General features: G+C 38.6%; 1 protein-coding gene and 1 long non-coding RNA gene across 2 annotated transcripts in view; both read right to left on the bottom strand.

Moving 5' to 3' along the window:
- LOC133643592 (protein FAM83B-like) overlaps nt 1–3,945 on the bottom strand; it is a 45,679-nt gene extending 41,734 nt beyond the window's left edge. The window contains exon 1 of the mRNA XM_062038261.1: nt 3,808–3,945. The gene's annotated coding sequence lies outside the window, so the exon portion shown is untranslated. The remainder of the gene's footprint in view (nt 1–3,807) is intronic.
- The window catches only part of LOC133643537 (uncharacterized), a 264,818-nt gene that overhangs the window by 234,407 nt on the left and 14,652 nt on the right, over nt 1–15,759 (bottom strand). The window lies entirely within an intron of this gene.

Below are 15,759 nucleotides of genomic sequence, written 5' to 3'. Positions count from 1 at the left end.
GTGGTTTTTTTTTTTTTTTACATATGTAGCATCATCTACAGAGATACAAAGAATTGCTATTGCGACATCTAGTGGACACATTTAATTAATTTTTATACTTCGCAAACTCATCCCGTTTGACACCCCTGTTGTAGAGGGATTTCCTGAGAGACACTTCACCCAGCAGTGGCCATAAATATAATTTACCAAGAAATTCCATTTATTCCAACAAAAGTCCCTCCAGTCATGTTTGTAGGCAGGAGAAAAAAAATTGTTTTCCTTATGAATACAAACAAGTCTTTACCGTCACTTTATGAGTCAATTAGTCTATAAATATGTATATATACAGCCTTAGGAAGGCTCTTATTGAGACTTCTAAACATTCTGTTTTCTCAGTGTGAAGTGCACATGCCCCAGGGGGCGCCAGAGATATCAGGGGATGTGCAGCAACACAAGAATAAGAAGAAGAAAAAATGATGCTAAATTTCTTCCATCTATCCAACCATTTTCTAATGCTTGTCCCACTCAGGACCGCCCAGGGAGATATTTAAAAAAAAGTCAAAGTAGAAAATGGAGGATTATTACATCATATACTGAATATTAGGGATGGGTATCTTTCACATTTGGAATTTATACGCTACCATTTTACAGCACTTTTGTGTGTTCAAATGTGTTGATATATATATATATATATATATATATATATATATATATATATATATATATATATATATATATATATATATATATATATATATATATATACTGTATATAATTTTTTAATTTAACATTCAACACTGCATTGTGCTGTCCAATTGTTATCTTGTTTTCTTACACTTATATGTCTCATTTGCAAGTACTGTACTGTACTGTACTGTATTATATAGTAGACTTTGCATGCAGTTGCGATCCAAGACGTTAGATGGCAGTAGTGTATTGTCGACGGTGTGTTGCCTTAGCCAGGAAGTAGTCTTTGCTATTAAGCTGTAAGTGCCGGTCTTTTCTTTAGTTGAGTCCTGCTAAGTGTTTGTACTGTAAGTATTGTACTTATTACACACCAGCTGTATGACTGTAATGCACATCTTGGTTGTAGTTTTAATTGCCACATTTGGAGGTGTTGAAATAGCCATGTAAAATCGCTAATGCTAATCATTAGCATGTGTATAGAAAAATATACAATTTAAATCAGCATTGAGCTAGTGCATTTTTTAAAAGTGGAGCCTTACTGTATTTTTTAGCGCCTTCTTCTTGCTTTGTTGGCATGGAAAATTGTAACATTACCTAGAGACAGTCCAGCTGAGTCCGCTTGATTGCTTGTTTCCCGGCCAAGTGTTTGAGACAGTGTCGAGTTTGCAACCCATATGGCACTGTTTGATTTTACGTGAATCGCTACCCGGTAGTTCCCATGGACTGCAGTCGGTACTTATAAAATTACTGAATTTGGTACCCATTCCTACAGTATGACCTGTTACTATTATTATTGGCGTGGCGAAGTTGGTAGAGTGGCCGTGCCAGCAATCGGAGGGTTGCTGGTTACTGGGGTTCAATCCCCACCTTCTACCATCCTAGTCACGTCCGTTGTGTCCTTGGGCAAGACACTTCACCCTTGCTCCTGATGGCTGCTGGTTAGCGCCTTGCATGGCAGCTCCCGCCATCAGTGTGTGAATGGGTGAATGTGGAAATACTGTCAAAGCGCTTTGAGTACCTTGAAGGTAGAAAAGCGCTATACAAGTATAACCCATTTATCATTTATTTATTTAATATTACCATTATTATACAACTTTGGATTTTTGTGGACTGGTTTCAGATGATGCTCGTGCTAGCTAGCTAATGACACCGTTGGACTACCAAAGGTATTCTTTTAAAGGATTTGCAGTCGCAAAAGAAGGTTTATTAAACAAACATGTATTAGGTTAAATAGAAGTACAGTGACTAAAGTACAGTACAGTACTGTACCACCAAAAGTACAAAAAGGCCAAGACACTGCACAAGTGTTACAATTCTGAGTCAAACCTACATTTTTTTGGGGGAAAAAAGTCTTTTTTTTTTTTTTAAAAAGTCTTTTTTTTTTTTAAAAACTCATTTTTAAAAAACAACAACTCATTTTTAAAAAAAAAGAAGTAATTTTTCCAGCAAAAAAAGAAATTTTTCGAGAAAAAAGTAATTTTTCGAGAAAAAAAGTAATTTTTCAAGAGAAAAAAAGTAATTTTTCGAGAAAAAAAAGTCATTTTTTGAAAAAAAAAGTCATTTTTTGAAAAAAAAAGTCATTTTTTGAAAAAAAAAAAAGTCATTTTTTGAAGAAAAAAAGTCATTTTTTGAAAAAAAAAAGGCATTTTTTTTAAAAACAAAGGCATTTTTTGAAAAAAAAAGTCATTTTTTGAAAAAAAAAAAGTCCTTCAAAATTCAAACCATCATCATGAGTGGCAGGAGCAGATCTTTAAAAAATGGTTAGCTTAGTTAATGTGTTTTTCTTAAAAAAATGTGTGATGCCGGTGTCTGACCGGCTCAGTAGAATATCAGTACAATTAATTAGATTTATCAGATGCACAATTTGACCGAGCTAACATAAATGTGAATGACTAGCATGGTAATGACCATGTACTTGCCAAAAAAATTATGTAAATTTGGGACTACCTATATAAGCCGGAATTGTTTTCTTATGCTCTGGACTCTGCGCTTTATACAGTTTATTCAGCTAGTTTTATGGATTTTACTGGGTTCATGAGTTTCACATCAGACCAATGAAATTGCATTCGCACAATCATTCAGTCAGCCATTTAGCGCGTTATGGACTCACCCTCATCGTGGAGAAGAAATGACTAAATGGATGCGACGCAGGCCCAAAAGCAAAAAAACGATCGACCCGGCCATCGAAAAAGACAAAGAAGACGGCACTAGCCTAAAGGCGACACCGCCTCGAGACAAAAGTAAAAGCAAAAACGGCTGTACCCGTTGCAAGTCTTGAGTTGTATGTCATAATGTGTAGATTATGTTTGCTGAGGTTATTTCCTAGTTCCACAGAACGCCCCCTACAGGAGCATGGTTTGCGAGTCGCTTTTCCACCCCTCCTCCCTCCTCAAGTTGTTCTTTTTATGCCCATCTTTTTGCCCTCGTGGCGACCCATCAGCCTCCTGTGCTGTGTACCACCTGTCACAAGTCTGTTTCCTGGACGGGTTGACTAAACAAATACTGTTGAACATGTTAAGTGCAATTAAGCATCTTGTATCTTGCATACGTACAAAATGAAATGTGTTTTTCCTATTTAGGTGCAGTTTATAGTGCAGCAATTACTTTACATGTTTTCTATTGTCAAACAGCAATGTAAACAAAGTAGACTACTTGAGCAGTACGAACAGAGCCATTATCCCCCAGTGCCACCTCTTTATTTGACAACATTGTGACATCACAACTGCGTGGGCGTGTGCTGGCTTTTCATCACGTGAACAGGTGAAAAAGCATAATTCATATTGAAACTATATTAGTTAGTCCAACCGTCGCCATCATATAATGCTTCAATAAACATTATAACCTTCCAAACTGTCCTGTTCCTAGCACGTAGAAGAAGAAGTCATACAACTGTAATATGGTAAAACACTCCTAACCTTAATGACAAATATGTTTTGTAAATGTTACATAAAATAAAAATGGTGGTGCAGGAAAGTGTGCCTTGACAAAACATAAATATGAGTGTGTTGTCAGGATGAGGGTGTCCCGCAATGAACTCAAGATAATCTTATCCAAACATAATCGAACAAACTGTGTAGCTGTGTATGCAATTCTTACCGGTGTAATCACTGCCAAGACAACAGCAAGATGCAAGCAACTTACATTTAAAGTGGGAAAATCCTGCTGACTACTCCAAAAATATATCCCAATGAGGTTTATGCACAGGCTTCAATAATTGTGCTTCAACATTTGAGGAAGCTACTGTCCCTTCGGCTGGAAGCAACAAAGACAGGAGGGAGTTGTCTGAACATGATGAGCAGTGTGCTGAGTACGGAGGGTGTGGGTTCCAGTTTTGACATGCAAATGGTCGGTTTAGTTAGAAACTTGCTCACAAGCTACCGTAAACCTGTTTGATACTTGTTTTTTGTGTGTGTGTGTTTTTTTTTGTTTTGTTTTTTGCCACTCCTCTTTTTTCCTCTTCTCCTCCTCTCTTCCTCTACTTAATGGACAAAGTTCAGCAACGGCGAAAATCACGACGGTGACAGTCAGGCAGACGACAATACTGCAGAAATACATCATTCTTATGCATCTAATACGGTGTGGGGGTGTATTTCTTCCGATGCGATCGATGCATAGCACAGTAAATGTATGCACTAATGACTTTGGGAGGTCAGCTACTCAGAGCCTCTTGAGAAACTGTCATTGTGTACTGTCTGCATTCTTACGTCGGGGTTGTGTGTTTGTGGTGTGAAGCTTCAGTTACTTAAGACCCGCAGGCAAGTTCTGAATGCACCCAGAGGTCAAGTGGGTGTCAATAGCACTGAGAAAGCAGCACTGAAGGATTGATGCTCATTTCATTTGGTTTATCCTCCAATTGCAGATCAAATCTCTCTCTCGGGTTGCAGATGAGAACAGCGAAAGTCCCCAGAAGTCTCCAATGTTGTTTGGATACCATCCAGCTCATGGGAATCTCTACTATCAGCCCTTAAGTATTTCCCAGGTCAGCCTCAGTTTGCATGTCTAGTTTCATAAGCATTAAGTATCATTTGCCTAAAGCAATCGCTGTAAAAACTCCCTGAGAGTCCAATGAGAGTCCTCAAAGTTTCTGGAACTAAGAAGTTCCTGTGGCCCTGTGTGGTGTGTTTCTACCACATATAGCAGGGGTGTCAAACTCATTTTAGATCGGGGGCCACATGGAGAAAATCTACTCCCAAGTGGGCCGGACAGGTAAAATCCCGGCACGATAACTTAAAAATAAAGACAACTTGCGATTGTTTTCTTTGTTTAAAAATAGAACAAACACATTCTGAAAATGTACAAATCCTAATGTTGTTGGGTTTTTTTACACTTACATGTTGTGGTTAATAGTATTCTATCTTTATTTGTCGTTATGTATACTTCCTGAATAAATTACCGTATATTACCAAATAAACGCCCATGTCCTAATAGCCTCCCGGGGTCTGACCCCATTTTGTGAATTAACCGCCTCTTCCTATTAACCGCCTATGTTCAAATAGCCATGGGCTGTTATTTGCATAATTTAGATTAAAATGCTACTGGGGTTGCGTTTGCTGCAGTATTATTGTTTTGATGGTTTTATAGAGCAGTGGTCCCCAACCACCGATTGGTACCGGGCCGCACAAGAAATTAAAAAAATATATGTATTTGTATTTTTTATTTTTATTTTTTTTTAATTAAATCAACATAAAAAACACAATATATACATTATATATCAATATAGATCAATACAGTCTGCAGGGATACAGTCCGTAAGCACACATGATTGTATTTCTTTATGAAAAAAAATTAATAAATAAAAAAATACCCCCAGCTGTCTGTGGGACAAATTTTCAAGCGTTGACCGGTCCGCAGCTACAAAAAGGTTGGGGACCACTGTTATAGAGTACTTGGTACCATAATTTTAGTTTTCCTGTATGCTGCTTTATTTAAAACTTGGAATACTGTAGCCTTTATTTTATTTAAGTGACAGTATTATTGTTCTGTTTTGGTGGTGGGTTTTATACTTGAGTACTTGGTACCATAATTTTATTTTTCCCGGTAGGCTGCTTTGTTTAAAAAGTTTATTTATTTTTAGTATTGGTATTCTATTTGACAATTGTTGCACTACTGCCATGTTGAGGCCTTGTTGATCTCTTGTCTTTTGATAGCCTACCTCATGTTGATCTCTTGTTTTTTTGTTTGTATGTTTACAATAGCTTTTACATTTATAGTTTTTTGTACGAAAAAAAAATACTTGACAGTAACCATTGTAACCGAATAATGGCCTGGTGCAGGCTGGTGCAAAAATAAATAAAAGCCTTGTGCAAATAACCGCCTGCTTCTTCTAAACGCTTGTCTCCAAAATCGATTTTGTGAAATAAACGCCCGGGCTACTATTTGGTAATATACGGTATGTGATAATGTTCATCTGTCAACTCATTGGTGTTACTTTTCAATCTATCAAGATAAAAAAAAATATCAAAATCAAATTACAGGATGTTATTTATGTAGTTTGAACATTTTCCTCGACTGGTGCACTAACATCATGTGTTTTTTTGTTTTTTTTACATATGTAGCATCATCTACAAAGATAAAAATAATTGCTATTTCGACATCCAGTGGACACATTTCGAACAGCAGTTTCTTTCCTTCAAAAATTTCAGGTTAATTTCTATACTTAGCAAACTCATCCCGCGGGCCGGTTAAAACCTGTTCCCGGGCCTGATCCGGGCCCCGGGCCGTACGTTTGACATCCCTGGGTCTAAACCAATCACTGTAAAAACTCCCTGACCTCAGCACAAATAGAGTCTGAGCGAGTTATTACACTCGTTTCCAATGAAAATCCTCAAAGTTTCTGGAACTTAGAAGTTCCTGTGGCACTGTGTGGTTTGTTTCTACCACACTTCAAAGTTGAGGGCAAGTATATTCAAATCAGCCTAATGATGTATGGAAGAGTCGTATAGTATACAGCAGAGGTTTTCAACCCGTTTTCTTTTGAGAGCTAATTTTACTAAATGAAAAAGGCTGGTCAGTTTCATAACATTTACTGTATTTTTTTCACACCTTTTTTCAACCTAAGCAAACAAATTAGCTGTTTTTTCCAGAAATTTCAAGGGGAATATAGCCTATCGTTCACAATCATTATGAAAGACATGACGACGGATGGATTTTTTTTTTTTTTTTATGTATTCTAACTTGTCAATAACAGTAAATAAAAGTCTCCTTACAGTGAAGACAATGGGAGGTCCTCTATTCCGCCCATAAAATCCAATAAATACCCATTCAAAAAGCGCCAACAATACTCAATTTACATTTTGTGACTTGAATATTAACCAAGTATTAGTGATATTATATGATATATAACGCTGATAAACTATTTATAGCGGCGCAGTGATCACTTCCGTGTGTCGCTATGTGTACCTCATCGAGTGGTCTGCCGGGTCCTCCCTTCCTTGTTCCCTGTAAGTTTATTCTATTTAATAACTCAAGCATCTCACCTGGACAGAAGAAAACTGAGTAGGTATTCCGACAAGTTGGTACACTTTGACAGCCATTTAGGACCCAAATCTGGTGAGGACGACACGGAAAGGCGCTTGCCTACTCAGTGGTCTAGTGGTTAGAGTGTCCGCCCTGAGATCGGTAGGTTGTGAGTTCAAACCCCGGCCGAGTCATACCAAAGACTATAAAAATGGGACCCATTACCTCCCCGCTTGGCACTCAGCATCAAGGGTTGGAATTGGGGGTTAAATCACCAAAAATGATTCCCTGGCGTAGCACCGCTGCTGCCCAATGCTCCCCTCACCTCCCAGGGGATGATCAAGGGGATGGGTCAAATGCAGAGGACAAATTTCACCACAACTGTTTTTCATAGATTCTGTATTGCAAAAGAGGTGGTAGATATGTCCCAGATGTTTGCTTGCTAGTTCAACAACATTGCACACAAGTTGGAGAGCACAATGACATGAATGTGGAGGGCACATAATGCCAGTAGTACGCGCAAAAACCTCATTTAAATAGAGTAGTCTACACCACTTTTCAATTGTACACGCAGTCTTAGTAGATCACACACAACACAGCACAGGCCGTTTAGCGTGTGGAATTTGGATCCCAGTAGATCAGACCCTTATAGTATAAACACTTTGTAGGGCTCAACAAAAGACACAACTGGCACATTCAACTTAATGGCAAAGGCTACTTCCTGTCGAGGCAACACACTATAGTCCAGACCTGGGAAAATATTTTGACTCGGGGGCCACATTGATAGATCAGAATGTGTCTGTGTAATGTGGCCTACTTTTGCTATTTCAGCACTTTTTCTGAAGCAACAGTTCAGCGAGTCATTTGTTGCAGTAATATGCTGAGTTGGTCACACTGCTTAACTGTGACTTTTTCTTATATTGTTGCATACGTTTCTTCAGCTTTTCATCATTTTGTTAGTGCATGTTTTTTCCCCTGAAATCGGGGTTTTGGTTAAAACTACACTAAAGACAACAAAGGTAGGATTGCTGATGTCACCATGTTGTTTGTTATTAAACTTTGTAAATATATTTAAAGGCAAATTGTTGCATCTCTCTGGGCTTGTAAAAACGCATCTCTACTATCGCATTTTCGTGACTGCTTGTATTTGATAACCAAATAAAAGCACAATGTCAAACTCACTGTCTTTTACTCATAATGCATAAATTTGCACCACAGATTCCCTCTGCACCGGACACGCCAAATGAATGAATAAACAACGTTGCAGCTGCACCCTGGCTTAAACACTACATTTGCAAGAGTGTGCGGTTAATCAGTGTTCCTCAGCACACAGATGCTACACAAAAATTCCTGGAATGATTAAAAAAGATCCTCTCGTTGCCACCTGGAATTGTTCAGGCCGCTAATGAAACATTTTCCTGGGTAGTTTACGGTGGAAACCCAGGGAGGTATTTCAAAACACCACATAAGAAAATACTTAAAAAGGTTCCTACAGTGGAAAAAAGGGTATTGTCAAACAAGCAAATTCTGATCGTGAACTCAAGGCCTGCATCATGTAATTGATACTTGCATACGATTACATCGATTAACCTCTTTCTTGGTCCAGCCCAGTCAATTCCTGAACCCTAATTGACTTCCATTTACAGCAGTGTTTTTCAACCAGTGTGCTGCGGCACACTAGTGTGTCTTGAGATACAGTCTGGTGTGCCATGAGAGATTATCTAATTTTACCTATTTGGGTTAAAAATGTTTTTTGCAAACCAGTAAATATAGTCTGCAAATGATGTGTTGCTGTTGAGTGTCTGTGCTGTCTGGAGCTCGGCAGAGTAACCGTGTAATACTCTTCCATATCAGTAGGTGGCAGCCGGTAGCTAATTGCTGTGTAGATAAACAGCGGGAGGCAGTGTGAAGGTAAAAAGGTGTTTAATGCTTAAACCAAAAATAAAGAAAAGGTGAGTGCCCCTAAGAAAAGGCATTGAAGCTTGGGAAAGGCTATGCAGAATGAAACTAAAACTGAACTGGCTGCAAAGTAAACAAAAACAGAATGCTGGACAACAGCAAAGACTTACTGTGGAGCAAAGACGGCGTCCACAATGTACATCCAAACATGACATGACAATCAACAATGTCCCCACAAAGAAGGATAAAAAACCGTTGAAATATTATTGATTGCAAAAACAAAGTGGATGCGGGATATATCGCTCAAAGGAAGACATGAAACTGGTGCAGGAAAATACCACAAAAAGAGAAAAAGACACCAAAATAGGAGCGCAAGACAAGAACTAAAACACTACACACAGGAAAACAGCAAACAACTCAAAATAAGTCACGGTGTGATATGACAGGTTGTGACAGTACATAGTTTGTGACAATAACTATAGTGATGCATGCTTGGTTATGGTTTAAAGGCCTACTGAAATGATTTTTTTTTATTTAAACGGGAATAGCAGATCCATTCTATGTGTCATACTTGATCATTTCGCGATATTGCCATATTTTTGCTGAAAGGATTTAGTAGAGAAAATCGACGATAAAGTTCGTAACTTTTGCTCGCTGATAAAAAAAAAGCCTTGCCTGTACCGGAAGTAGCGTGACGTCACAAGCGGTAGTGCTGCTCACAATTCCCCGTTGTTTACAATGGAGCGAGAGAGATTCGGACCGAGAAAGTGACGATTACCCCATTAATTTGAGCGAGAATGAAAGATTTGTCCTTCACTGTAACGTTCCTCATCTACAAATGAGGAACGTTACAGTGAAGGACTTGAGAGGCAGTGATGGACGTATCTTTTTTCGCTCTGACCGTAACTTAGGTACAAGCTGGCTCATTGGATTCCACACGCTCTCCTTTTTCTATTGTGTATCACAGATTTGTATTTTAAACCATCTCAGATACTATATCCTCTTGAAAATGAGAGTCGAGAACGCAAAATGGACATTCACAGTGACTGAACATGTAAATACACGATTAATAATTCAGCTTTGCGAAGCTAAAAAAAATAGAAGCTAACCTAGCTACGTAGCCAACGTGATAGCATAGCAGTCTCAAATGCAGATAGAAATTAATTTTAAAAAAACCTGACTGGATGGATAGACAGAAGATCAATAATACTATTAAACCATGAACATGTAAATACACGATTAATAATATTCCGCTTGGCGAAGCTTAAAAAACAGAAGCTAACCTAGCTGTGTAGCCAACGCGATAGCATAGCAGTCTCAAATGCAGAAAGAAACTAAATTTAAAAAAACCCTGACTGGATGGATAGACAGAAGATCAATAATACTATTAAACCATGAACATGTAAATACACGATTAATAATATTCCGTTTGGTGAAGCTAAAAAAACAGAAGCTAACCTAGCTGCGTAGCTAACTTAGATGCGGCGGCGGGCGTTGTACGCTTTTGAAACATATACTTCCCCAAAGTTACGTACGTCACATGCACATATCGACACGCACGTACGGGCAAGCGATCAAATGATTGGAAGCCAAAGCTAGACTCACCGTATTGCGTCTGTTATCCTGCTCAAAACACAACACAACCTCCTGGTGTTGGTGTTGCTGTAGTCCGCCGCTCCACCGATCGCACCTACAACTTTCTTATTTGCAGTCTCCATTGTCCATTAAACAAATTGCTCAATCGCTTTATTAACAAGCGGTAACTGGTTGTAGTTCAAAAAGTAACGCACACACATACACGAGCTGCTGTTAGCCAAAAGTCACGCTCACACACACTCAAGTTCTCCGCCAACTCACTCGCGCATGCGCGTTCCCCAAACCCTTAAAGACACAGTACACTAATGCAAATATCACAGATATTACAGTATTGTACTTAGCCGCTAAGACACCGATCGATCCCACCTACAACGTTCATCTTTGCAGTCTACATTGTTCATTAAACAAATTGCAAAAGATTCACCAACACAGATGTCCAGAATACTGTGGAATTTTGTCGAAGAAAACAAGAGGCTTTTCTATCGGGTCCGATGGGGTCCAACCACTTCCGTTGCTTTTGTGACGTCACGCGCATAAATCATATCCAAAGGAGTTTTTCAACCGGAAGTGTGGCGGGAATTTTAAAATTGCACTTTATAAGTTAACCCGGCCGTATTGGCATGTGTTGCAATGTTAAGATTTCATCATTGATATATAAACTATCAGACTGCGTGGTTGGTAGTAGTGGGTTTCAGTAGGCCTTTAAAGTCATATCCAACAATTGCGACAACGACTTTTTACTGTCAACTGAGTTTAGTTTTTTAATGATTTCTGCTGGTGGTGTGCCTCCGGATTTTTTCAACGCAAAAAATGTGCCTTGGTTCAAAAAAGGTTGAAAAACACTGATTTACAGGGTTCATATATTTATTGGCTCAAAAATAGATTGTACAAAAAAATGTCAAAACTTTTCACAATCATGAATTGAATTGCACAACTATTGTCATAGATTGTCGCTTGGGCCAAATGTGATGACTGGAGTTAATGCATGCCACTCCCAGATGTACGGTGCAAACGTACGTGTGTAGTATGCACAGGCACACAAAAGGCAGTTTCAGAGACACTTTGCAGTCATGTTATTGTATGCATGCTGTTTTGCTTTGTAGCTAAACTTTGCCAAATCCATGGAAGTATTATTGTAGCAAAATCATTTGCAAATACACATGTCAATCTCTGTGTGTCTGTGTGGAGATTTGTGTGTGTGTGCGTGTGTGTGTGTGTGTGTGTGTGTGTGTGTGTGTGTGTGTGTGTGTGTGTGTGTGTGTGTGTGTGTGTGTGTGTGTGTGTGTGTGTGTGTGTGTGTGTGTGTGTGTGTGTGTGTGTGTGTGTGTGTGTGTAAAAACAATCTATGTTTGGATTTGTGTGTATGTTCACAAAATTTCTCTGTCCATGTGTGGCGATGCTGACTGTTGATACCAGACTGACACTTTTTACTTGAAATGTCATTATTATTGAATTATTTTGTAACTACAGCGGTGCAAAATAACAACAAAAACAACATTGTTTTAAATTGTTGACAAGATAATATTTCTATTCTTTAAATTAAATATACAAAACCCAAAACCAGTGAAGTTGGCACGTTGTGTAAATGGTAAATAAAAACAGAATACAATGATTTGCAAATCCTTTTCAACCTATATTCAATTGTATAGACTGCAAAGACAATATACTTAACGTTGGAACTGAGAAATGTTTTGCAAATATTAGCTCATTTGGAATTTGATGCCTGCAGCATGGTTCAAAAAAGCTGGCACAAGTGGCAAAAAAGACTGAGAAAGTTGAGGAATGTTCATCAAACATATATTTGGAACATCCCACTGGTGAACAGGCTAATTTGGAACCGGTTAGGGCCATGATTGGGTATAAAAGCAGCTTCTATGAAATGCTCAGTCATTCCCAAACAAGGATGGGGCGAGGGTCACCACTCTGTGAACAAATGCATGAGCAAATTGTCCAACAGTATAAGAACAACATTTCTCAACGAGCTATTGCAAGGAATTTAGGGATTTCACCATCTACGGTCTGTAATATCATCAAAAGGTTCCGAGAATTTTGAGAAATCACTGCACGTAAGCGATGATATTATGGACCTTTGATCCCTCAGGCGGTACCGCATCAAAAAGAGACATCGGTGTGTAAAGGATATCACCACATGGGCTCAGGAACACTTCAGAAAACCACTGTCAGTAACTGCAGTTTGTCGCTACATCTGTAAGCACAAGTTAAAACTGTACTATGCAAAGTGAAAGCCATTTATCAACAGCACCCAGAAAGGCTGATGGACTGATACAAAGTGGAAAAGTGTTCTGTGGCCTGACGAGTCCACATTTCAAATTGTCTTTGGAAACTATGGACGTCGTGTCCTCCGGAACAAAGAGAAAGAACCATCCGGACTGTTATAGGTGCAAAGTTCAAAACACAATATCTACCAGTAGTGCAGAGTTCCAACTGCTTATCAACATATGATAAGACTATGGAGTCAAGTTAGACATTAAGTGTAATGGCAAGTCGAGTATGGTAATGATACGTAGGCCCAAGCAGAATCAACACCTTCTAATTTCTCAGGTTTCTATTTGTCTGGTCAAATGCTGTCTGTGTGCACCGCTGTAAAATATTCAGGCCACATCCCCAATGATAAGACGGAGGATGATGCTGACATGTTGAGCCGATATGTTTTGTACAAAACTTCACTACTGCTCTGATGGAGCGAAGGTGTACTTGTTTAGAGCTTACTGCACCCATGTGTACATGCCCCCCCTCTGGGTGAGATATAAGAAAGAGACTATGCTCAAACTCCAGGCTACTTATAATGACTTTCTCAGAATCCTGCTCAGGAAGCACACAGGTGGTAGTGGCAGCAAGCTTTTTTTGTGATTCAAGAATAAATACCTTCCAGGGCACCCTAAGGAAACTGATGTTTATGTGTATATGTAGCCTGCCGGGGTCTCAGAATAATCTCATTGTACTGTTGACCAATCCTTGGTGTAGCTCAGTTAGATACAACATTCTGTATAGAACGTGTATAAGGACTTTTTAAAGTACATTATTTGGCTGCTCTTATTTATTAGATACATTTTATGGACAATTTTTTAAAAATATGTGATATAATGCCTGTATACTATATTTTTGTTTATGCAACAAACTTGAACGCTTCTTTTTAACTTTATTGCAGAACCTCTAACACATATTTTTTTAATCTTTACTTTTACCTTTATGAAAGAAGAAGATCCCACTGCTGTTAATAACCATAGACCCATCTCCAAGTTATGCGTCTTAGCTGAAGTTCTCGAAAAGTTACAACTTAAAGGATTCTTAGACACCTATGGTCTGCTTTCTTAACACACGTCAGGTTTTAGAAAGAGACTTAGCACCATAACTACTGCTATCAATGTTGTGAATGACATTATTGAGGCATTGGATTGTAAAAAAGGTTTTGTTTATTCGACACAGTCAACCATATCATTTTGGCAAACAAGACTGGCCTATGTCAGCATGATTCTAATTGTATATCCGATAGAACCCAATGCGTACGTTTTGCTGGGTCTTCTTACTCTTTCCGTCCTGTATCAAAGGGTGTACCTCAGGGTTCCATATTAGGTCCGTTGTTGTTTTCCATCTATGTAAATAATCTTTGTGCTAATGTGTCGGATCCCACGTTCCGTTTTTATGCAGATGACATGGTCCTATATTGTTCATCCCCTGTTGTAGTGCAAACCTTTTAGCTCCCGTAGTCTGCTTTTGATGTTGTTCAGTCCCAGCTGACTCAGCTGAGACTAGTGCTAAATGCGAAGAACTCTAAGGCGGCGTCATTTTCAAATGGCAAACGACTGCCATTGAACATTCCAAAAATACCAACTGCTCGTAAGGCTGATATTGAAATGGTCAAGACGTACAAGTACTTACCATGAATCGATTAACGTGGATAAGTTGAAAAACTTATTCGGGTGTTTCCATTTGGTGGTCAATTGTATGGAATGTGTACTGTACTGTGCAATCTACTAATAAAAGTTCCAATCAATCAATCAATTGGAGATTGTTTTTTGTCTTTTAAATCACACATAGGAAAAACTTGTGGCTAAACGTAAATTTTTTTTTTTTTTTCTTTAGAAACAAGTCCAGTTTTTCCCTACAAGTAATCCTGACCACCTTTATGCCCCAGCTAGATTATGGAGACTTGCTTTTTATGAATGCACTCGACATTTGAAAAAACTGGATACCGTGTATCACTGTGCCATATGTTTTATTACTAGTTGTGGCAACCTCGTGCACCATTGCACTTTGTATGCAACAGCAAACTGTTCATCCTTGTCGGTCCGCAATTTTCTCGATTTATGTTTTTATATATAAATCACTTATTGGTCTGATTTCACCCTATTGATGTACTTTTATGTGTAGAGACTCCAGTCGCTACAGCTACAGTTTACGGTCACAGGACATTCTTGGCGTGTTGGTTCCTAGAGCCCACACAAGTCTCGTTTTAAAAAATCCTTCAGATTTGCTGCTCCATGGTCATGGAATACACTACAAAAGGGTCTGAAGCTACCTGAACTGATGACTGGGGGGAATTTCAGTTCATTTTAAAGGATCAGTAAACTAGCTAAATTGGGCATTGTACCTGTATTTACATTGTTTTTATTGAAACATTTTATTGTTTTACCTATTGTGTGTTTTTTTGTTATGTTGTAAGTCATTTGTACTTTTAACTATGGTGTGTGACTGCTCCTGTGTGTTTTTGTTGTTGTTCTGTATATTTATGAAACCTGTTTCTGTTGCACTCTTGCAAAAGATATTTTAATCTCAATTACTTTTTTACCTGGTTAGATAAAAGAAAATGAAAAATGAATGAATGTACTCTATGTGATCTATTTGGACGTTGGAGTCTGCAATAAAGGTTGATTAACATAATTAGGGATGGGAATCAAGAACCGGTTCTGCCAGTTCCCAGTGTATAAATTCTTGGGAATCGCTTGGCATTTTTTCAAACAATATCCATAACGATTCTTGCGGGCGGGAATGATGACATTACGCAACGTGCATAGTGACATCACACAACAACATGGTGGCGCCAGGGCGGAAGAAGCGCTACAAAGTTTGCCGACATTTTACAACAATATAAATGCAACAGCACTCCTTGCAACAATTGCA

This window comes from Entelurus aequoreus, linkage group LG26 (assembly GCF_033978785.1).
Source record: "Entelurus aequoreus isolate RoL-2023_Sb linkage group LG26, RoL_Eaeq_v1.1, whole genome shotgun sequence".
Taxonomy (NCBI): Eukaryota; Metazoa; Chordata; class Actinopteri; order Syngnathiformes; family Syngnathidae; genus Entelurus; species Entelurus aequoreus.
Note: the sequence above shows the minus strand (reverse complement) of the source record. Positions and strands in the feature narration are given on the sequence as shown.